The 23,826-nt window shown below is 44.4% G+C and overlaps 1 long non-coding RNA gene across 1 annotated transcript; it reads left to right on the top strand.

Annotated features, from left to right (window-relative positions):
- Window positions 1-3,699: 3,699 nt before the first annotated feature.
- On the top strand, window positions 3,700-5,355 carry LOC134012803 (uncharacterized). Its single transcript, XR_009928636.1, has 3 exons — window positions 3,700-3,795; window positions 5,138-5,166; window positions 5,310-5,355. It is a non-coding gene; the product is annotated as an uncharacterized LOC134012803 (long non-coding RNA).
- The last annotated feature ends 18,471 nt before the right edge of the window (window positions 5,356-23,826 follow it).

Here is a 23,826-nt window from a genome sequence, read left to right as displayed (position 1 = left end):
TTGACAAGTTTCAGAGGGTCATCAAAAGGATTATAATTAAATGATGATACATGTTATAAATTATCACTAACTTCACATTGTAATCTACCATCAACCAATTAGGCTATACATTTCATCTATGCTATTCAACCATGAGATAGAACACTCAAAAATGTCTTCTCTTGCACCTGCTGGATGCTAGAGATCTTCAATCCAGGCGCTCCTACATTTAGTCATTTAGCAGAAGCTCTTATCCAGAACAACTTGCAGTAAGTACAGGGACATTCCCCCCGAGGCAAGTAGGGGGAAGGGCCTTGCCCAAGGACACAACGTCATTTGCACAGGCAGAATCGAACCGGCAACCTTCTGATTAATAGCCCGATCCCTAACCGCTCAGCCATCTGACCCCTTAGCACTTCATCTGGCTCCTCCCCTACTTCTGATGATCTTAAGCAGGTGATTGGAGGAATTGTGAATCAGAATGAGTTTTATTCGCCATGAAAGTTTGCACAGACAAGGAATTTGCTTTGGCAGGAAGGTGCAAACATTAAACATATAGGAATCAAAAATTTAAATATGAGGACTAACTATACTAAGGGTACATGACTAGCAATACTAAGTGGAATTAGATTAAAATAAACTATACAATAACATATAAAATAAAATATAAGTAGCAGTAATTTACAATATAAAAATACAAAAAATAAAAATATTACAAAAAATACAAATGGTACAAGATTGTATTGTGCAGTGCAAAAAGCAGTGTGTTTTAAGGGCATTGAGTCATGAAGTCAGTGTGAACCCTTGGCCTTGTTGAAGACGCCAACAGAGGAAGGGAAAAAACTGTTTTTGTGGTGTGTGGTATTGGTCCTGATGGACCGCAGCCTTCTGCTGGAGGGGAGTGACTGAAACAGGCAGTGACCAGGGTGGGAGGAGTCGGCCACAATCTTCCTCGCTCGCCTCAGGGTCCTCGAGGTGTGCAGGTCCTCGAGGGTAGGCAGATTGCAGCCGATCACCTTCTCAGCAGTGCAGATGATACGCTGCAGTCTGCTCTTGTCCTTGGTAGTGGCAGCAGCGTACCAGATGGTGATGGAGGAGGTGAGGATGAACTCAATGATGGCTGTGTAGAAGTGCACCATCATTGTCTTTGGCAGGTTGAATTTCTTCAGCTGCCGTAGGAAGTACATCCTCTGTTGTGCTTTTTTTGGGGGGGGGGCTGATGTTCAGTTCCCACTTGAGGTCCTGGGAGAGGATGGTGCCCAGGAAGCGGAAGGACTCCACAGTGTTGACTGGGGAGTCGCACAGGGTGATGGGGGTGAGTGGGGCTGTATTCTTCCTGAAGTCCACAACCATCTCCACTGTCTTAAGAGCATTGAGCTCTAAGTTGTTCTGGCTACACCAGGTCACCAGGTTGTCAGCTTCCCACCTGTAATCAGACTCGTCCCCGTCAGAGATGAACCCAATGAGGGTGGTGTCGTCCGCAAACTTCAGAAGTTTGACAGACGGATGACTGGAGGTGCAGCTGTTGGTGTACAGGGAGAAGAACAGAGGAGAAAGGATGCAGCCCTGAGGATATCCGGTGCTGATGGACCGGGAGTCAGAGACTTGTGTTCCCAGCTTAACGCACTGCTTCCTGTCAGACAGGAAGTCTGTGGTCCACCTGCAGGTGGAGTCGGGCACGTTCAGCTGGGAGAGCTTGTCCTGAAGCAGGGCGGGGATGATGGTGTTGAAGGCAGAGCTGAAGTCCACAACCAGGATCCTGGTGTAGGATGCTGGGGAGTCCAGGTGCTGTAGGGTGAAGTGAAGGGCCATGTTAACTGCGTTGTCCACAGACCTGTTGGCTCTCTAGGCAAACTGCAGGGGGTCCAGTAGAGGGTCTGTGATGGATTTAAGGTGTGCCACCACCAGGCGCTCGAAAGACTTCATTACCACAGAGGTCAGGGCGACGGGTCTGTAGTCATTAAGTCCTGTTGGCCTTGGATTTTTGCGTGGGTTCTGCCTCTTGAAAAGTCTGTTAACTTCACCCTTGTGAATGGAGAGTGTCGTCACTGTGTTGAGAGGGGGGGGGGGGGTGGGAGGGAAGGGATGGTTCAGAACAGACCAATTGTCTTTCAAATCGACAATATACCACCTTTGGTAAATGCAAGAATGTATAACCCTGTTCTGGGAGACCTACCTACCTGCAGGTTTTTGCTTGAACACTAATCTAACACACCTGTCTTTAATAATTTACTGGTTGAGCAGGTCGAACTACCATGTTGAATCACAGTCAAATAAGTGTGGTTAAAGCAAAAAACAATAGGCAGGTAGCTCTCCAGAAACAGGTTTGGAGACCTGGTTTAATGCATGAAGTCTGAAACTGAAGAAGAAACCTTTATTTGTCATGGGATTGTACACACGAGTGCAGGGAACGATGACACCAACACAAAAACCTGGTCGAGCCACCAATGCCATTTTTTCCTGTATTTTCCCATCCTGTTTGTCCTTTCTCCGAGGGAAGCCAGGAGCAGTGATCAGCCATATCAACCGAGGTTTAGAGGGGCCAAGTGCTCACCTCATGCATATGGGCTGAAGAGCAATCTGTTCTGCATGTTTTAGTTTTTTGCTGAGGAAACCCTTGTGAGCACAAAAAATATGCAAACTCCACACAGAAAGGCCCGAGAACTAGCCCACCTCAGTGCCGAACAGTTCCCCTCTAGGGAATTTAACACAGGATCTTCTTGCACCGTGCCACTACAAACTGCTTGTTCTCCCAAAACCAACTGTAGCATAATATGTTTTCATACAGTGTGGTTTACCTATATAACAGTTGTATCTTGCTGGTGTCAAATTATGTTGCACAAAACTAAATTGTCTTAAACAAACTTCTCAACTAATTCTATGTGAAGTTACTCCTTGTCAAATATGCAAATGGTAAATAAACACTTTCAAACACTTAATTCTCTAACACTCTTAATTTACATTTTGGAATTGTGCTGATATCATGATCTGATGTGTGTCCAGATTACTCAACATTATTAATTCCCCATAATTGGCTCATTAATTTAAGAAATGTCACCATTGTGTTTAGTAAATGTGTTTGTCTGAACACAGTGTCATCATAATCAACCTCCTACAAACACTGCAGAGTTCTCATAGCATTCTGGGAATCCATATACAACCTGATCTACTGCATTAGTGAGGCATACTGTCAGATTCTATAAATTACTGTTGCCACACCCAAACTATACCTGACCATTCTCCCTTCTGTCACTGTCACTCCTCACTTACCCAGACTGGGGAATAGACAGGTAAGAAGATCTAATCTCTCTAACTTTAACTCTCTGAAACTCTCTCTCTGGGTGAGTGTGTGTGTGTGTGTGGGTGTGTGTGTGTGTGTGTGTGTGTGTGTGTGTGTGAATCTGCAAATATATTGAACCAGTAGTATTTCATTAGTATTTCACTGTCAATAGTGACAAATTCAAATAGACAATCCAAAGTGCATTGAGAAAGTGAGAAAAAATAATTAATTAATAATAAAATTAATAAAAGTTTATCTAATTCATATTTTTAATGAACAATGCAACATTCCATGTAATTTACCAAATGTACCCATTTTCATTTTTTGGATTATAAAATATTAGCATGTTTTCATAGTCACTAATAAGTCTTTATTTCACAATCTTTATCATATTTGACAATGACAAATATTTGATTAACATTTTTATTTTCAAATTCCGAAGGGATGCATATGTGGAGCTGAAGGATTTAACAAACTTACAATGGAAGGCCCCCATACTTTAGTACGGGTTGTACTTCTCTCAACTGTCTGGATCTGTAAGTTTGATCATTTAAACCAAATCTAATCCAAACAGAACGCAGTATTGTATAATTTCTAAGTGATATTGAGGCATTGTCTGTCTTTTGAGGAGATAACTAATCAATAGGGAGAATCACTCCATGCTACATATACCAGAAAAACTGAGTGCAATGATGTATTGGTCGCCAACTTGTAGTTGAAAATATTCACAGTAGGAGTGAAAATTCCCTACCCAGGGAATACGTGGTAGTTTAAAATCTTTTACAGAATTTTTTCTTTTATTGACACAAATCATTAAAAAAATAAAAAGCACATTTAGTTGCACATTTACTAATGAAAGCAAGCAGCACTGAGCCATGGTCCAAGCCCAACAGAGACCTGGGGGGTATTCCAGAAAGCAGGTTTAGTGAAAACCTTGAGTTGGTTAACCCTGAAATGAGGCAAATTTTCCGTTCCAGAAAGAGAGGTAACGCAAACTGTGGGTCAGTGTCCATGGTAACTGACTCTGTGAACCTAACCTGCTCGCTAGCAGGTTTTCCATAACAAACTCTGCATTTATACCTATCCCCCTCCCACTGTCTGAGCCTGAGACAGTTGGCAGACATGGGATGTCCTTTCCTGGTTCAGCCGACCGATCTTAAACAAAATGTAATTCGCTTAGATTTACGTCGGGAGAGTATTATAAAACCACGATTAGATGTGCTTTAATTCCCTGATGAATACCTAAGTTAATGTTAACGTTTTCCCTCACACTCCATTGTTTATTTTAGCAACATTCTCAGCCCTTACATCGCTACATGTTACACACCGTGGACATGCACTCAGAACCGACCAAATCATTTACATGTAATTTGTTCTTCTTCATTGCATACAAATAGAAATCCAACAATGAGTATTTATATAGGCTATTGTTCCTACAATTAACAATGTTCACCTGTGACCTTACACCCTCCTGTAACTGGTGTTCCTGGTGCATACACAAAGAGTTAAATTGCACACAGCCTAGTTCTAATCTAATTGGAGAGGGGGAGCCCCGGGGTGCATTAAAAAGCGTAATGACTGTGGGGACAAAGGATATCCTGAACCTCTCAGTCCTGTAGTGCAGCAATATAAGTTGCTTGCCACAATCTTGTGTCATTCTTGCCACATCCACTTACCCCAGGAGTTTATATCTACCACTAAATCCAAAATGTAGATACATAGATTGTTATCTTAAGTAATAATGTACAATAATGAAGTGATTTGTAAAGTTTGCACAAAGAATATATATTATCTACACAGTGAAATGTTTTAATCTTATTTAGAAATGTATCTTCCTGAAAATCGTGATTTTATCATCTGTTTTAAATCTTTTACCAGGTTGCATATCATCTTTGACATCTGCAGACGTGAGTTATTGCCTTTATTGTAATAACATTTAGAATTTATTAAACTACATTTCACTTTTTATATTTTCTTTAACAGCCAAGTTGTTTCTGTGTGTGGTTTTATTTGTACATAATGCATGTGTCAATCTACAACTGTGTTTTAGGGTAATGTTACACTGGGTAAGTATTTTTTTAAGTATTTACTTTAAAATATTTGAAAGTAAACATTGCACAAAATGTTCATGTTTTTTTTAAGTATCTTTTATCATGGAACAGTACGGCTATCGATGTTAGAATAAAGAATATAAAAATTAATGACAATGCAACTATAATTATTGTTTCCATCACCTGTAATTAATAACTATTTTATTGATAGGACCGGGTGGATTTGTGTCAGAGAACAGGTTAGTTTAAGGAATTCATAACAGTTATGAAATTGTAAGATGTTTGTCTACAGAAGTAGAAATAACCCAGTCTTAAAACCAACTGGCAGATCAGTTTGCAGTAAAAGGATTTTACTTCATTGATGATTTTGCATTTGTTTTGATTATATCAACCTATTGTACTGATTTGAAATCATACTTGTTGATTGTTTTTGTCTTTTTTGCATTTGATTAGATTTTATGACTCAAAAGTACTGAAGATACATTAATTGGTCTATAAATATGATTAATAAATAACTTTATTCTTCTGAAAAAAGGAATGAAACCAACGACACTCAAAAGACCTGTAACCAAACTAAGCTAAATGATGTCAGTTTCAAGGTATGTCTCCTCCTGGAAAGCTAACTGACAGTCATAAGCCACCTTTTCCCCAGGGTTTGTTTGTTAATAAGCGCAGCTAGTTCAGGCAGGGCAATCGGGCAGCGCGCGGCATCCATTTATCAGGGACGTAAGGCGTCTTACTCCACCTTCCTTTCCTCCGCCCACTACCACACCCATGTTAGCAGCGCATATCCATTGGGCCACGTCCAATAAGTCGTCTTTAAAAGATGCGCGGATACACACACACACGCACACACTCAGCCCATTTGTTGTATGATCAGTGCTGCTGCCACCCTCCACCATCCCCTTCTCCCCCATGCTGTCTGTATGTTCTATCCACCAGGGGGATTATATCTCTATTGCTCCCTGCCTCATATGTCATGTATGTATGTGTTGCATCGAGGAGGCAGGGGGTGCTTCCCTTAGATCATCCACTCCGCCAAAGTTAATCTACATGTCCATGTCATGTAACAATAAATTCTCAAATCTAATACGTGATTGTCTTGACTGAACTAATTATGTCATTTTGTGTCAAACTATCATAATATTTTTTTATAGATTTCTAGGGCAGTGGACACCTTAACAGGCCTGCTGTCCTGTGTGGGAGATGAAAACAAAAACCTAGAAGATAAATTCAAAATACTGGTGCCAGAGCTCAAACAGATTGTGGAATCAGCCTTAAACGTCTTTCTGTATATGGTAAAAAATCTTAATACAAACCCCTTGCAAAGTTTCAGCACTGATAAGAATGTCATGCAATACAAGTAACAAGTACATATATGTTTTATCCGGATCAGTTTGTATGTACTGAATGGTGTCCATTGCATCATTCATCTCACCTTTCTAAAGAAAGCGTTTGTGATGATTGCTATTGGCTTTTGAGCATTAGTTTGATGATGTAGTCATAGAAATACTCAATAAAAATGCCTTGCACACCTTTCATTTTATGAAAAACAAAAAAAATAGTGTGGCAGCCAAGGGGCGTAGCCAGGAGCGAACAGCACAGCACTACTCAAAAGCACGGTTTGTTGGATGAAATAGCAGGCGTTTATTTAAATAAACGACCAACAAAACACAAAAATAACTTAGATTCTTCCTCGATCGAGGGAACAATCCGGACTGGTCTGTCTGGTCTGTCTGAACCCCCTCACAACTCACTGAAAAAACACAGCTGTATATACTATGTGTTGGAGTCGAGCTCCTACACACTTCTAGCGATCCCCCCTGCGGCAAGGCTAGCCCGCCTTTTATGGTGTGGCCATCCTCCATTCCACTCATGAGCCGCACCGGTGCAGCTCGTTGTCTCCTGTGGGGGCAGCACCTGGACATACCTGCCCCTGATTACCAGGCTTGCCGGTGCCGCTGCCCAAGGTGCTGATTGGAGTGCCTGTGGTGTCTAATGGGATGCTGTCCATGGTGCTGTGCCCCTGGGTTGCCACAGTAGAAACTGTGTTCAGAATGTATATTTGGATTAGAACAAACGCAAAAGAAACATTACATTTTTTGTTTTAGGGTACCAATAAATCCAAGTCTGATGTCCTGGATGTATTTGGAGTTTTTGACGGCCTCAATGATGACATCCAAAATGTACAGTTTGTCCGACTGTGGTTCCGTATTGAGCTGGCTCCTCTTTTACCCTACATTACTAAAGACTTCTTGAAACAGTTGAGCACAAGAAACTTCAGCTGCAGCTCCTACCAAGAATTGTAAGTTGCCATACATAATAAACAATATAACTTGATAGGAATACAAATCCTAATCTAAAAGGACATACATGTAAATATCTCTTCAAGGGTAAAGGAACTAAGTGACAACTTGGAATCAATCAATGAAGAGCAGAAGCACTTCATTTACTCCCACTTTATTCAATTATTCCTATCAAGTCAAAACTCATCAGGTGAGCATTTAAACATATTATTTTCTAGATTGCTTTAGCACATTTGTCCAGAGTTCACTAAATTAACACTCAGCCACAAACTGATAAACAGACTCTCAAAACAGAAAATGCATGACACAAAATCAATCAAGAACACATTACTTTACATGTAATTATTATTTTAAAAGTATTAATAATGTATTAATGATTAATCATTACAACACAATATTAAGTGTTTTGATATATTTAGCATGGATATATTTGGAAATATTCTATTCATAAAACATAACAAATTATTTATCCTTGATTAGAGGGTTCATAGACAAAAGTTATTTGATTTTCAAACTTTCAAACTTGTTTAGAATATTTACATGAACTAGAAGCATAATAAAGTAAGTATATACCATCAAAAGCACAAATGATTTATCATTAAAAAGACAAAATATATGCATTTATATACACAATATGGTCAAAAGTATGTGGACACTTGACCATCACACTTGTGAGCTTGTTGGACCATCCCCTTGCTTAGCCCCTCTTTTGTGACTATAACAGCTAATACTCTTCTGGAAAGGCTGTCCACAAGCTTTTGGAGTGTGTCTGTGGGAATCTGAGCTCATTCAACCACAAGAGCATTAGGGGGGTTGGGCACTAATGTTGGGTGATTAGGCCTGGCTTGCAGATGGCATTAGAATTCATCCCAAATGTGTTTTATGGTGGCTATGTCAGATATCTTTGCTGGACAGTGAAGTCCCTGGACCTCACTTTGTGCATTCATTTACAAATGCTTATTATTGTGTATTGTAGTTATTCTAAAATGTTATAAGTAATGTAAAAAAAATACTGCTATACAATAGATTTATTTTAGATATATATAGATTATTAATATACTTTTTAAAACAGATAACGGATGTTTGGTCAGTGGCGATGGAAGTAAAGACTGGTTGCTGAAGAACTATGGAAAATTCTCAGGCATGGCACTCCTAGAGGATCTGTTCAAGATAAACAAAGACTTTATGGCTGTGAGAGAAGAAATCTTAATTCACACTAATGGTTTGGTGCAATAGTGTATTTCTAAAATGTTAAAGGTATAAATATATTTTAAAAAAAATACTTTTATTTCAGGTGGAGGCTTTGGATTATCTTTCAGCAAAACAAAAAGTGGAGTTAATACTGGAACCAGGCACTGGCAATTTGGAGAATGATACAATTGTAAAACAAATTTTTTACCACTTGGAAAAGTCTCAAGATGATAATGAGCTCAAACTGTTCTTTGCAGCTTTTGTTGATGTCACAAAGCAGGTGAGGGCTTGCTTATGAGACCAATGTAAAATTAATGAGTCAGCATATACAGACGTTTAAGTTATAAGCCTATAGTCATCTTATAATGAAAAATTCAATAAATTTCAAAAATATATATTGTTATTAATTATTTTTGAAATAATTAACTATGTCTTGTAGAGAAACATCACCATCATCACAAATACAGCTGTCAGGGACACCATGCTGAACCTGACCTTGACGACTCTCGCTCCCGAATTCGCCACCTTTGAGCCGAGCGACTACCAGCTGTGGTTCCAAGTCAATCTGGTTGTTCTGCTGGCCAGTTTCCAACCTGCCAGCTTGGTTGTCATCCCAAGTAACATCAGCTGTGGATCCTACAATGCCATGTAAGAGATTTCTGTGCATGCTACAGACTCCATGGCCGTGGCTTCAGAGAATCCCATCCAAAGACTGCTATCATGTCTCCCTTTCATTTTCTTGCAGAATCCAAGGTCTTGAGCAAAGTTTGGCGTCTCTTCCGTCAAATCTCGCAAAGGGTGTAAAGTCAAGCCGGGATGCACTTATGGAGACATTCAGCGGTGTGTGAAAGTTGCTCCTTCCTTACCTACTGCATACATGCCAAGCCATTTTTCTCAGCTAGGATCACGTGCTGCATTAACTGTTGCATTATCTAGTTGTCTTCTTTTCTCTCCCCAAAGGTTGTCCAGATGCTGTAGTGGTAAGTTCACTCTGAACAAGCTTTTGCCTGAATGACACGCTTGCTAAAACGAAAGTGGATTGTTACGTTGTAAGTAAAAAGCCTGTGAACCTTTTGTCTATGATAATTATGAACTTTTCTCCCCTCCAGTGCAAAGAAACCCCTGTGAATGGTAAGTTGGCGCTCTGAGAAACATTTGCGAAGCCCTTTTTTTTATTGGTCAAATTTCATTAATGCTAAAGAACCACTGTTTCTTTTCCTTTTTGCAGAGGTCCAAATCTGTGCTGAGGTGGACAGGTAGGTGCAGGTGTTTGATTTCCAAAGCTAAGACTTTGAAAGACAACAGCCACTCTAAGCTGGCATTTATCAAACTATTAACTAAGTACGGTTTCTTGCAGCTCACTCTTACAACAGTACTTGTCCTCTGGCAATTCTTCTGGAACTTTGTGCAATTTCACCATCTCCGAATATGCCTGCGCCAAGGTACGTTTCGGAAGCCGGATAGGCCAAGATGTTGGGTGTCGGTGGACAGTTTGATTCAAATGTCTGTGTCAATGGTGAGGGTATTTGGGTTCAAGCCCTAGATTTCTCATGTGGCTCCTCTTTCTGCATCCATTTCTTCAAGGCAAGTGCTAATCTGTCAGTGGACAGCTTGGTCACGCTGCTGAAATGCCAACTGGCCAGCCAAAGGACATTCGACACAGAGACCTGGAAGCTGTTCTTCCAGAGAGTTGCTCCAGTTCTGGATCAGGCTCTTCTGAACTACTCCTCCATGGTATGCGCATGTAACCCCACAGTAGCACTGAAATGTTGCCTCAAGTGGGTGGACTTTGCTAACACATCTCCGTTTCTACCTTTCCAGGCTTCCAACATCAGCGGTCCATCGACACCACAGGCCCTCAATGCCATTGGAGAGCTCATCATCCAAAATGTCAGCAGTGCCCAGCTGCAGGATGCCACGTTTGTGGCCACGTTGTTTCAGAAGAGGCTCCGTCCATTCCTGGCATCTTCCTCCGTGAACCTCCTGGCTTGTCTCAGCTCCAAAAACTTCAGTTGCCAGACCTACCAAATTGTGTAAGTGAAAACTTGTTCTCTTCTCTAATTCATTAAAAAAAAGAAAAAGGAATGAGCTGGGGATGTGCTTAGGATGTAGCAAAGAAGGCCACATAACAGCAAGTGTGCTCTACCTTCCAGCATTCAAGCTCTGAGCAGCCATACCTCATCCATGGACGGAGAAGGACAAAGAGCGGTGTACTCTCACTTCATCAACCCATTCCTTTCACGAAATGACTCTTCAGGTGAATATGGCTCTGAGTTGTGGAAATGAACACTGGCATAACTGCGGGCCTGTCCATTTAAGTATTCGTCCAATGTAAAAGTGATGGTTCCGTAACTGTACGGCACTGATTTTGTTGCAGATCCCGGCTGTGTTTCAAACACCAGTGGAAGTACGGACTGGCTCAATAAGAACTTTGGCCACTTCTCTGTTTTTGCAACTCTGGAGGACCTACAAACTCTCAATGCAAACTTCTCCAGCGTAAGCCAATTGACTGATTGTCTAATACATTGCTTTCATTCCAATTCATCGCTGTGATTCTAGGTCACACGTGCATCACCCTTCCTTTTCATTTTTGTTTGGATTCAGATGGAAGCACTGTCTGTGCTTAGCCCAACCCAAGTGGCAGAGTTGACATTGACCTCCGGGGCACTGAATGATACAAAAGAGATTGCCCGTGTCCTTGAGCGACTTGAACAAGGGGACGCTTTCAACAACGTCGATGAGTTCCTGACTCAACTGACCTCAGACGGACAGGTATGCCGATCCGCTTTGGTACCGAAAGCTAAATCCACGCGTTTAATCCGTGCACCTGGGAAACTGCAACGCCCTCCCCTTGTAGATTTATCAAGAAGCACAAAAGAAAAGCTGATTGGCTGCTGGCAGAAAACCTTGGCCAAATGCCATAATGGAGAGGAGTGACGATTTCACGACCTCTCATGTTATGTTTACACAGATACCTGACATCCAGCCATCCGTGAGAGATATTGTGATGAATTGGACCTTCGTCATCATCAGCCCTCACTTCCCGCTGTTTGAAAGAGCAGACTGGTTGGAGTGGTTCGATGTGAAGCTGACTCCTATCCTCCCCAGTGTCACTGCAGAGATGCTGACCAATGCAACTTCAAGCGTCAACTGCACCAACTACCGAGTGATGTGAGTATATACGTACTGTACCTCCAGCATCGCTTCTCAGAGTAGGCATCGGTGGAGCACACACCGCTGGCACACGTATATACTGCGTATGTGGGGATGGAGGCCATGAGTGTTCCCTTTGCCTCTGTTGCAGTGTGCGAGGGATGGGCAAGGCCTTCCCCAGACTTACACCGGATAGCAAACAGGCCATCGTAGGTGTTCTGCTGAATTACCTGAAGAGATCTGCCCCCATCATCAAGGACAAAGGTAGGAGGCACGGAGCAAGCGCAACGGACTGTTGACACGTCACGCCCTTGTTACTTGATAAAAATAACAGTGTACTTCACGTTTCGGTCTTTCAGTTGCTCACTTGTGTCCCACAGCTTGTAGAGAGGACATCCACAGTGACGCTGAATGGCTTGAAATCAACCTGGGTCCCTTCTCGGAGTACACAACCTACTCTACTCTGAAATACTTCAACATCTCAGGGGTAATACATTGGATACCAAGGCAAACGATGACCATTTGGAGACCGATATCCATAACGTTGACTCTTTATTGGGTGGACCGGACGTGTACCGTACTCGCATCATGTTTGCGTTCTATTCCTCAGGTGACCGCTCTCGACGCTCTCTCAACAAACCAGAAAGCGGAGTTGCTACTGGACCCGGACTCGGGCGCACTGGACAATGAAACCATCGTGAAGCAGGTTTTCATCAGCTTGACAGAGAAAGAGCAGCTCGATGTGTTCTTCGAGACTTTTGTTGAAGTCACCAAAGAGGTGAGTGCACGATACTCGGGTCAGGATTTCCTGGCTACGCTAGCTGAAAAAGTACCACAGCTTCTCAACTTCTGTTGGGCTGGGCGAGTTTTAAACCCTTTCAGTTGAGGGCGCAAATAGAAAAAAAAAAAATTGCAGATGTGATCCCTTGTGTTCAGGGAAGACCCGCTTTCAATTGGTCCATTTGGGACAGCTAATGAATTTCAATTGACAGAGTTGAAAAGTCTGCTCCCCAGAACTCTGTGTCTGCCACTGTTACAAAGGTAGTGGCTTGTCTTCCTAACCCGTGAACCATGTCTTTTGTAGAGAAACATCACCATCATCACAAATACAGCTGTCAGGGACACCATGCTGAACCTGACCTTGACGACTCTCGCTCCCGAATTTGCCACCTTTGAGCCGAGCGACTACCAGCTGTGGTTCCAAGTCAATCTGGTTGTTCTGCTGGCCAGTTTCCAACCTGCCAGCTTGGTTGTCATCCCAAGTAACATCAGCTGTGGATCCTACAATGCCATGTAAGAGATTTCTGTGCATGCTACAGACTCTATGGCCGTGGCTTCAGAGAATCCCATCCAAAGACTGCTATCATGTCTCCCTTTCATTTTCTTGCAGAATCCAAGGTCTTGAGCAAAGTTTGGCGTCTCTTCCGTCAAATCTCGCAAAGGGTGTAAAGTCAAGCCGGGATGCACTTATGGAGACATTCAGCGGTGTGTGAAAGTTGCTCCTTCCTTACCTACTGCATACATGCCAAGCCATTTTTCTCAGCTAGGATCACGTGCTGCATTAACTGTTGCATTATCTAATTGTCTTCTTTTCTCGCCCCAAAGGTTGTCCAGATGCTGTGGTGGTAAGTTCACTCTGAACAAGCTTTTGCCTGAATGACACGCTTGCTAAAACGAAAGGGGAATTGCATTGAGTGGATTGTTATGTTGTAAGTAAAAAGCCTGTGAACCTTTTTGTCTATGATAATTATGAACTTTTCTCCCCTCCAGTGCAAAGAAACCCCTGTGAATGGTAAGTTGGCGCTCTGAGAAACATTTGCGAAGCCCTTTTTTTTTTATTGGTCAAATTTCATTGACGCTAAAGAGCCACTGTTTCTTTTCCTTTTTGCAGAGGCCCAAATCTGTGCTGAGGTGGACAGGTAGGTGCAGGTGTTTGATTTCCAAAGCTAAGACTTTGAAAGACTACAGCCACTCTAAGCTGGCATTTATCAAACCATTAACTAAGTACGGTTTCTTGCAGCTCACTCTTACAACAGTACTTGTCCTCTGGCAATTCTTCTGGAACTTTGTGCAATTTCACCATCTCCGAATATGCCTGCGCCAAGGTACGTTTCGGAAGCCGGATAGGCCAAGATGTTGGGTGTCGGTGGACGGTTTGATTCAAATGTCTGTGTCAACGGTGAGGGTATTTGGGTTCAAGCCCTAGATTTCTCATGTGGCTCCTCTTTCTGCATCCATTTCTTCAAGGCAAGCGCCCATCTGTCAGTGGACAGCTTGGTCACGCTGCTGAAATGCCAACTGGCCAGCCAAAGGACATTCGACACAGAGACCTGGAAGATGTTCTTCCAGAGAGTTGCTCCAGTTCTGGATCAGGCTCTTCTGAACTACTCCTCCATGGTATGCGCATGTAGCCCCACAGTGGCACTGAAATGTTTCCTCAAGTGGGTGGACTTTGCTAACACATCTCCGTTTCTACCTTTCCAGGCTTCCAACATCAGCGGTCCATCGACACCACAGGCCCTCAATGCCATTGGAGAGCTCATCATCCAAAATGTCAGCAGTGCCCAGCTGCAGGATGCCACGTTTGTGGCCACGTTGTTTCAGAAGAGGCTCCGTCCATTCCTGGCATCTTCCTCCGTGAAGCTCCTGGCTTGTCTCAGCTCCAAAAACTTCAGTTGCCAGACCTACCAAATTGTGTAAGTGAAAACTTGTCCTCTTCTCTAATTCAGTAAAAAAAAAAAAAAGGGAATGAGCTGCGGATGTGCTCAGGATGTAGCAAAGAAGGCCACATAAGAGCAAGTGTGCTCTACCTTCCAGCATTCAAGCTCTGAGCAGCCAAACCTCATCCATGGACGGAGAAGGACAAAAAGCGGTCTACTCTCACTTCATCAACCCATTCCTTTCGCGAAATGACTCTTCAGGTGAATATGGCTCTGAGTTGTGGAAATGAACACTGGCATAACTGCGGGCCCGTCCATTTAAGTATTCGTCCAATGCAACAGTGATGGTTCGGTAACTGTACGGCACTGATTTTGTTGCAGATCCCGGCTGTGTTTCAAACACCAGTGGAAGTACGGACTGGCTCAATAAGAACTTTGGCCACTTCTCTGTTTTTGCAACTCTGGAGGACCTACAAACTCTCAATGCAAACTTCTCCAGCGTAAGCCAATTGACTGATTGTCTGATACATTGCTTTCATTCCAATTCATCGCTGTGCTTCTAGGTCACACGTGCATCACCCTTCCTTTTCATTTTTGTTTGGATTCAGATGGAAGCACTGTCTGTGCTTAGCCCAACCCAAGTAGCAGAGTTGACATTGACCTCCGGGGCACTGAATGATACAAAAGAGATCGCCCGTGTCCTTGAGCGACTTGAACAAGGGGACGCTTTCAACAACGTCGATGAGTTCCTGACTCAACTGACCTCAGACGGACAGGTATGCCGATCCGCTTTGGTACCGAAAGCTAAATCCACGCGTTTAATCCGTGCACCTGGGAAACTACAACGCCCTCCCCTTGTAGATTTACTAAGAAGCACAAAGGAAAAGCTGATTGGCTGCTGGCAGAAAACCTTGGCCAAATGCCATAATGGAGAGGAGTGACGATTTCACGACCTCTCATGTTATGTTTACACAGATACCTGACATCCAGCCATCCGTGAGAGATATTGTGATGAATTGGACCTTCGTCATCATCAGCCCTCACTTCCCACTGTTTGAAAGAGCAGACTGGTTGGAGTGGTTCGATGTGAAGCTGACTCCTATCCTCCCCAGTGTCACTGCAGAGATGCTGACCAATGCAACTTCAAGCGTCAACTGCACCAACTACCGAGTGATGTGAGTATATACGTACTGTACCTCCAGCATCGCTTCTCAGAGTAGGCATCGGTGGAGCACACACCGCTGGCACACGTATATACTGCGTATGTGGGGATGGAGGCCATGAGTGTTCCCTTTGCCTCTGTTGCAGTGTGCGAGGGATGGGCAAGGCCTTCCCCAGACTTACACCGGATAGCAAACAGGCCATCGTAGGTGTTCTGCTGAATTACCTGAAGAGATCTGCCCCCATCATCAAGGACAAAGGTAGGAGGCACGGAGCAAGCGCAACGGACAGTTGACACGTCACGCCCTTGTTACTTGATAAAAATAACAGTGTACTTCACGTTTCGGTCTTTCAATTGCTCACTTGTGTCCCACAGCTTGTAGAGAGGACATCCACAGTGACGCTGAATGGCTTGAAATCAACCTGGGTCCCTTCTCGGAGTACACAACCTACTCTACTCTGAAATACTTCAACATCTCAGGGGTAATACATTGGATACCAAGGCAAACGATGACCATTTGGAGACCGATATCCATAACGTTGACTCTTTATTGGGTGGACCGGACGTGTACCGTACTCGCATCATGTTTGCGTTCTATTCCTCAGGTGACCGCTCTCGACGCTCTCTCAACAAACCAGAAAGCTGAGTTGCTACTGGACCCGGACTCGGGCGCACTGGACAATGAAACCATCGTGAAGCAGGTTTTCATCAGCTTGACAGAGAAAGAGCAGCTCGATGTGTTCTTCGAGACTTTTGTTGAAGTCACCAAAGAGGTGAGTGCACGATACTCGGGTCAGGATTTCCTGGCTACGCTAGCTGAAAAAGTACCACAGCTTCTCAACTTCTGTTGGGCTGGGCGAGTTTTAAACCCTTTCAGTTGAGGGCGCAAATAGAAAAAAAAAAAAATTGCAGATGTGATCCCTTGTGTTCAGGGAAGACCCGCTTTCAATTGGTCCATTTGGGACAGCTAATGAATTTCAATTGACAGAGTTGAAAAGTCTGCTCCCCAGAACTCTGTGTCTGCCACTGTTACAAAGGTAGTGGCTTGTCTTCCTAACCCGTGAACCATGTCTTTTGTAGAGAAACATCACCATCATCACAAATACAGCTGTCAGGGACACCATGCTGAACCTGACCTTGACGACTCTCGCTCCCGAATTTGCCACCTTTGAGCCGAGCGACTACCAGCTGTGGTTCCAAGTCAATCTGGTTGTTCTGCTGGCCAGTTTCCAACCTGCCAGCTTGGTTGTCATCCCAAGTAACATCAGCTGTGGATCCTACAATGCCATGTAAGAGATTTCTGTGCATGCTACAGACTCTATGGCCGTGGCTTCAGAGAATCCCATCCAAAGACTGCTATCATGTCTCCCTTTCATTTTCTTGCAGAATCCAAGGTCTTGAGCAAAGTTTGGCGTCTCTTCCGTCAAATCTCGCAAAGGGTGTAAAGTCAAGCCGGGATGCACTTATGGAGACATTCAGCGGTGTGTGAAAGTTGCTCCTTCCTTACCTACTGCATACATGCCAAGCCATTTTTCTCAGCTAGGATCACGTGCTGCATTAACTGTTGCATTATCTAATTGTCTTCTTTTCTCGCCCCAAAGGTTGTCCAGATGCTGTGGTGGTAAGTTCACTCTGAACAAGCTTTTGCCTGAATGACACGCTTGCTAAAACGAAAGGGGAATTGCATTGAGTGGATTGTTACGTTGTAAGTAAAAAGCCTGTGAACCTTTTTGTCTATGATAATTATGAACTTTTCTCCCCTCCAGTGCAAAGAAACCCCTGTGAATGGTAAGTTGGCGCTCTGAGAAACATTTGCGAAGCCCTTTTTTTTTTTATTGGTCAAATTTCATTGACGCTAAAGAACCACTGTTTGTTTTCCTTTTTGCAGAGGCCCAAATCTGTGCTGAGGTGGACAGGTAGGTGCAGGTGTTTGATTTCCAAAGCTAAGACTTTGAAAGACAACAGCCACTCTAAGCTGGCATTTATCAAACCATTAACTAAGTACGGTTTCTTGCAGCTCACTCTTACAACAGTACTTGTCCTCTGGCAATTCTTCTGGAACTTTGTGCAATTTCACCATCTCCGAATATGCCTGCGCCAAGGTACGTTTCGGAAGCCGGATAGGCCAAGATGTTGGGTGTCGGTGGACGGTTTGATTCAAATGTCTGTGTCAACGGTGAGGGTATTTGGGTTCAAGCTCTAGATTTTTCATGTGGCTCCTCTTTCTGCATCCATTTCTTCAAGGCAAGCGCCCATCTGTCAGTGGACAGCTTGGTCACGCTGCTGAAATGCCAACTGGCCAGCCAAAGGACATTCGACACAGAGACCTGGAAGCTGTTCTTCCAGAGAGTTGCTCCAGTTCTGGATCAGGCTCTTCTGAACTACTCCTCCATGGTATGCGCATGTAACCCCACAGTGGCACTGAAATGTTGCCTCAAGTGGGTGGACTTTGCTAACACATCTCCGTTTCTACCTTTCCAGGCTTCCAACATCAGCGGTCCATCGACACCACAGGCCCTCAATGCCATTGGAGAGCTCATCATCCAAAATGTCAGCAGTGCCCAGCTGCAGGATTCCACGTTTGTGGCCACGTTGTTTCAGAAGAGGCTCCATCCATTCCTGGCATCTTCCTCCGTGAACCTCCTGGCTTGTCTCAGCTCCAAAAACTTCAGTTGCCAGACCTACCAAATTGTGTAAGTGAAAACTTGTCCTCTTCTCTAATTCAGTAAAAAAAAAAAAAAGGGAATGAGCTGCGGATGTGCTCAGGATGTAGCAAAGAAGGCCACATAACAGCAAGTGTGCTCTACCTTCCAGCATTCAAGCTCTGAGCAGCCAAACCTCATCCATGGATGGAGAAGGACAAAAAGCGGTCTACTCTCACTTCATCAACCCATTCCTTTCGCGAAATGACTCTTCAGGTGAATATGGCTCTGAGTTGTGGAAATGAACACTGGCATAACTGCGGGCCCGTCCATTTAAGTATTCGTCCAATGCAACAGTGATGGTTCGGTAACTGTACGGCACTGATTTTGTTGCAGATCCCGGCTGTGTTTCAAACACCAGTGGAAGTACGGACTGGCTCAATAAGAACTTTGGCCACTTCTCTGTTTTTGCAACTCTGGAGGACCTACAAACTCTCAATGCAAACTTCTCCAGCGTAAGCCAATTGACTGATTGTCTGATACATTGCTTTCATTCCAATTCATCGCTGTGCTTCTAGGTCACACGTGCATCACCCTTCCTTTTCATTTTTGTTTGGATTCAGATGGAAGCACTGTCTGTGCTTAGCCCAACCCAAGTGGCAGAGTTGACATTGACCTCCGGGGCACTGAATGATACAAAAGAGATCGCCCGTGTCCTTGAGCGACTTGAACAAGGGGACGCTTTCAACAACGTCGATGAGTTCCTGACTCAACTGACCTCAGACGGACAGGTATGCCGATCCGCTTTGGTACCGAAAGCTAAATCCACGCGTTTAATCCGTGCACCTGGGAAACTACAACGCCCTCCCCTTGTAGATTTACTAAGAAGCACAAAGGAAAAGCTGATTGGCTGCTGGCAGAAAACCTTGGCCAAATGCCATAATGGAGAGGAGTGACGATTTCACGACCTCTCATGTTATGTTTACACAGATACCTGACATCCAGCCATCCGTGAGAGATATTGTGATGAATTGGACCTTCGTCATCATCAGCCCTCACTTCCCGCTGTTTGAAAGAGCAGACTGGTTGGAGTGGTTCGATGTGAAGCTGACTCCTATCCTCCCCAGTGTCACTGCAGAGATGCTGACCAATGCAACTTCAAGCGTCAACTGCACCAACTACCGAGTGATGTGAGTATATACGTACTGTACCTCCAGCATCGCTTCTCAGAGTAGGCATCGGTGGAGCACACACCGCTGGCACACGTATATACTGCGTATGTGGGGATGGAGGCCATGAGTGTTCCCTTTGCCTCTGTTGCAGTGTGCGAGGGATGGGCAAGGCCTTCCCCAGACTTACACCGGATAGCAAACAGGCCATCGTAGGTGTTCTGCTGAATTACCTGAAGAGATCTGCCCCCATCATCAAGGACAAAGGTAGGAGGCACGGAGCAAGCGCAACGGACTGTTGACACGTCACGCCCTTGTTACTTGATAAAAATAACAGTGTACTTCACGTTTCGGTCTTTCAGTTGCTCACTTGTGTCCCACAGCTTGTAGAGAGGACATCCACAGTGACGCTGAATGGCTTGAAATCAACCTGGGTCCCTTCTCGGAGTACACAACCTACTCTACTCTGAAATACTTCAACATCTCAGGGGTAATACATTGGATACCAAGGCAAACGATGACCATTTGGAGACCGATATCCATAACGTTGACTCTTTATTGGGTGGACCGGACGTGTACCGTACTCGCATCATGTTTGCGTTCTATTCCTCAGGTGACCGCTCTCGACGCTCTCTCAACAAACCAGAAAGCGGAGTTGCTACTGGACCCGGACTCGGGCGCACTGGACAATGAAACCATCGTGAAGCAGGTTTTCATCAGCTTGACAGAGAAAGAGCAGCTCGATGTGTTCTTCGAGACTTTTGTTGAAGTCACCAAAGAGGTGAGTGCACGATACTCGGGTCAGGATTTCCTGGCTACGCTAGCTGAAAAAGTACCACAGCTTCTCAACTTCTGTTGGGCTGGGCGAGTTTTAAACCCTTTCAGTTGAGGGCGCAAATAGAAAAAAAAGAAATTGCAGATGTGATCCCTTGTGTTCAGGGAAGACCCGCTTTCAATTGGTCCATTTGGGACAGCTAATGAATTTCAATTGACAGAGTTGAAAAGTCTGCTCCCCAGAACTCTGTGTCTGCCACTGTTACAAAGGTAGTGGCTTGTCTTCCTAACCCGTGAACCATGTCTTTTGTAGAGAAACATCACCATCATCACAAATACAGCTGTCAGGGACACCATGCTGAACCTGACCTTGACGACTCTCGCTCCCGAATTTGCCACCTTTGAGCCGAGCGACTACCAGCTGTGGTTCCAAGTCAATCTGGTTGTTCTGCTGGCCAGTTTCCAACCTGCCAGCTTGGTTGTCATCCCAAGTAACATCAGCTGTGGATCCTACAATGCCATGTAAGAGATTTCTGTGCATGCTACAGACTCTATGGCCGTGGCTTCAGAGAATCCCATCCAAAGACTGCTATCATGTCTCCCTTTCATTTTCTTGCAGAATCCAAGGTCTTGAGCAAAGTTTGGCGTCTCTTCCGTCAAATCTCGCAAAGGGTGTAAAGTCAAGCCGGGATGCACTTATGGAGACATTCAGCGGTGTGTGAAAGTTGCTCCTTCCTTACCTACTGCATACATGCCAAGCCATTTTTCTCAGCTAGGATCACGTGCTGCATTAACTGTTGCATTATCTAATTGTCTTCTTTTCTCGCCCCAAAGGTTGTCCAGATGCTGTGGTGGTAAGTTCACTCTGAACAAGCTTTTGCCTGAATGACACGCTTGCTAAAACGAAAGGGGAATTGCATTGAGTGGATTGTTACGTTGTAAGTAAAAAGCCTGTGAACCTTTTTGTCTATGATAATTATGAACTTTTCTCCCCTCCAGTGCAAAGAAACCCCTGTGAATGGTAAGTTGGCGCTCTGAGAAACATTTGCGAAGCCCTTTTTTTTTTATTGGTCAAATTTCATTGACGCTAAAGAGCCACTGTTTCTTTTCCTTTTTGCAGAGGCCCAAATCTGTGCTGAGGTGGACAGGTAGGTGCAGGTGTTTGATTTCCAAAGCTAAGACTTTGAAAGACTACAGCCACTCTAAGCTGGCATTTATCAAACCATTAACTAAGTACGGTTTCTTGCAGCTCACTCTTACAACAGTACTTGTCCTCTGGCAATTCTTCTGGAACTTTGTGCAATTTCACCATCTCCGAATATGCCTGCGCCAAGGTACGTTTCGGAAGCCGGATAGGCCAAGATGTTGGGTGTCGGTGGACGGTTTGATTCAAATGTCTGTGTCAACGGTGAGGGTATTTGGGTTCAAGCCCTAGATTTCTCATGTGGCTCCTCTTTCTGCATCCATTTCTTCAAGGCAAGCGCCCATCTGTCAGTGGACAGCTTGGTCACGCTGCTGAAATGCCAACTGGCCAGCCAAAGGACATTCGACACAGAGACCTGGAAGATGTTCTTCCAGAGAGTTGCTCCAGTTCTGGATCAGGCTCTTCTGAACTACTCCTCCATGGTATGCGCATGTAGCCCCACAGTGGCACTGAAATGTTTCCTCAAGTGGGTGGACTTTGCTAACACATCTCCGTTTCTACCTTTCCAGGCTTCCAACATCAGCGGTCCATCGACACCACAGGCCCTCAATGCCATTGGAGAGCTCATCATCCAAAATGTCAGCAGTGCCCAGCTGCAGGATGCCACGTTTGTGGCCACGTTGTTTCAGAAGAGGCTCCGTCCATTCCTGGCATCTTCCTCCGTGAAGCTCCTGGCTTGTCTCAGCTCCAAAAACTTCAGTTGCCAGACCTACCAAATTGTGTAAGTGAAAACTTGTCCTCTTCTCTAATTCAGTAAAAAAAAAAAAAGGGAATGAGCTGCGGATGTGCTCAGGATGTAGCAAAGAAGGCCACATAAGAGCAAGTGTGCTCTACCTTCCAGCATTCAAGCTCTGAGCAGCCAAACCTCATCCATGGACGGAGAAGGACAAAAAGCGGTCTACTCTCACTTCATCAACCCATTCCTTTCGCGAAATGACTCTTCAGGTGAATATGGCTCTGAGTTGTGGAAATGAACACTGGCATAACTGCGGGCCCGTCCATTTAAGTATTCGTCCAATGCAACAGTGATGGTTCGGTAACTGTACGGCACTGATTTTGTTGCAGATCCCGGCTGTGTTTCAAACACCAGTGGAAGTACGGACTGGCTCAATAAGAACTTTGGCCACTTCTCTGTTTTTGCAACTCTGGAGGACCTACAAACTCTCAATGCAAACTTCTCCAGCGTAAGCCAATTGACTGATTGTCTGATACATTGCTTTCATTCCAATTCATCGCTGTGCTTCTAGGTCACACGTGCATCACCCTTCCTTTTCATTTTTGTTTGGATTCAGATGGAAGCACTGTCTGTGCTTAGCCCAACCCAAGTGGCAGAGTTGACATTGACCTCCGGGGCACTGAATGATACAAAAGAGATCGCCCGTGTCCTTGAGCGACTTGAACAAGGGGACGCTTTCAACAACGTCGATGAGTTCCTGACTCAACTGACCTCAGACGGACAGGTATGCCGATCCGCTTTGGTACCGAAAGCTAAATCCACGCGTTTAATCCGTGCACCTGGGAAACTACAACGCCCTCCCCTTGTAAATTTACTAAGAAGCACAAAGGAAAAGCTGATTGGCTGCTGGCAGAAAACCTTGGCCAAATGCCATAATGGAGAGGAGTGACGATTTCACGACCTCTCATGTTATGTTTACACAGATACCTGACATCCAGCCATCCGTGAGAGATATTGTGATGAATTGGACCTTCGTCATCATCAGCCCTCACTTCCCGCTGTTTGAAAGAGCAGACTGGTTGGAGTGGTTCGATGTGAAGCTGACTCCTATCCTCCCCAGTGTCACTGCAGAGATGCTGACCAATGCAACTTCAAGCGTCAACTGCACCAACTACCGAGTGATGTGAGTATATACGTACTGTACCTCCAGCATCGCTTCTCAGAGTAGGCATCGGTGGAGCACACACCGCTGGCACACGTATATACTGCGTATGTGGGGATGGAGGCCATGAGTGTTCCCTTTGCCTCTGTTGCAGTGTGCGAGGGATGGGCAAGGCCTTCCCCAGACTTACACCGGATAGCAAACAGGCCATCGTAGGTGTTCTGCTGAATTACCTGAAGAGATCTGCCCCCATCATCAAGGACAAAGGTAGGAGGCACGGAGCAAGCGCAACGGACTGTTGACACGTCACGCCCTTGTTACTTGATAAAAATAACAGTGTACTTCACGTTTCGGTCTTTCAGTTGCTCACTTGTGTCCCACAGCTTGTAGAGAGGACATCCACAGTGACGCTGAATG

This window comes from Osmerus eperlanus, chromosome 26, assembly GCF_963692335.1.
Source record: "Osmerus eperlanus chromosome 26, fOsmEpe2.1, whole genome shotgun sequence".
Lineage (NCBI taxonomy): Eukaryota > Metazoa > Chordata > Actinopteri > Osmeriformes > Osmeridae > Osmerus > Osmerus eperlanus.
Note: the sequence above shows the minus strand (reverse complement) of the source record. Positions and strands in the feature narration are given on the sequence as shown.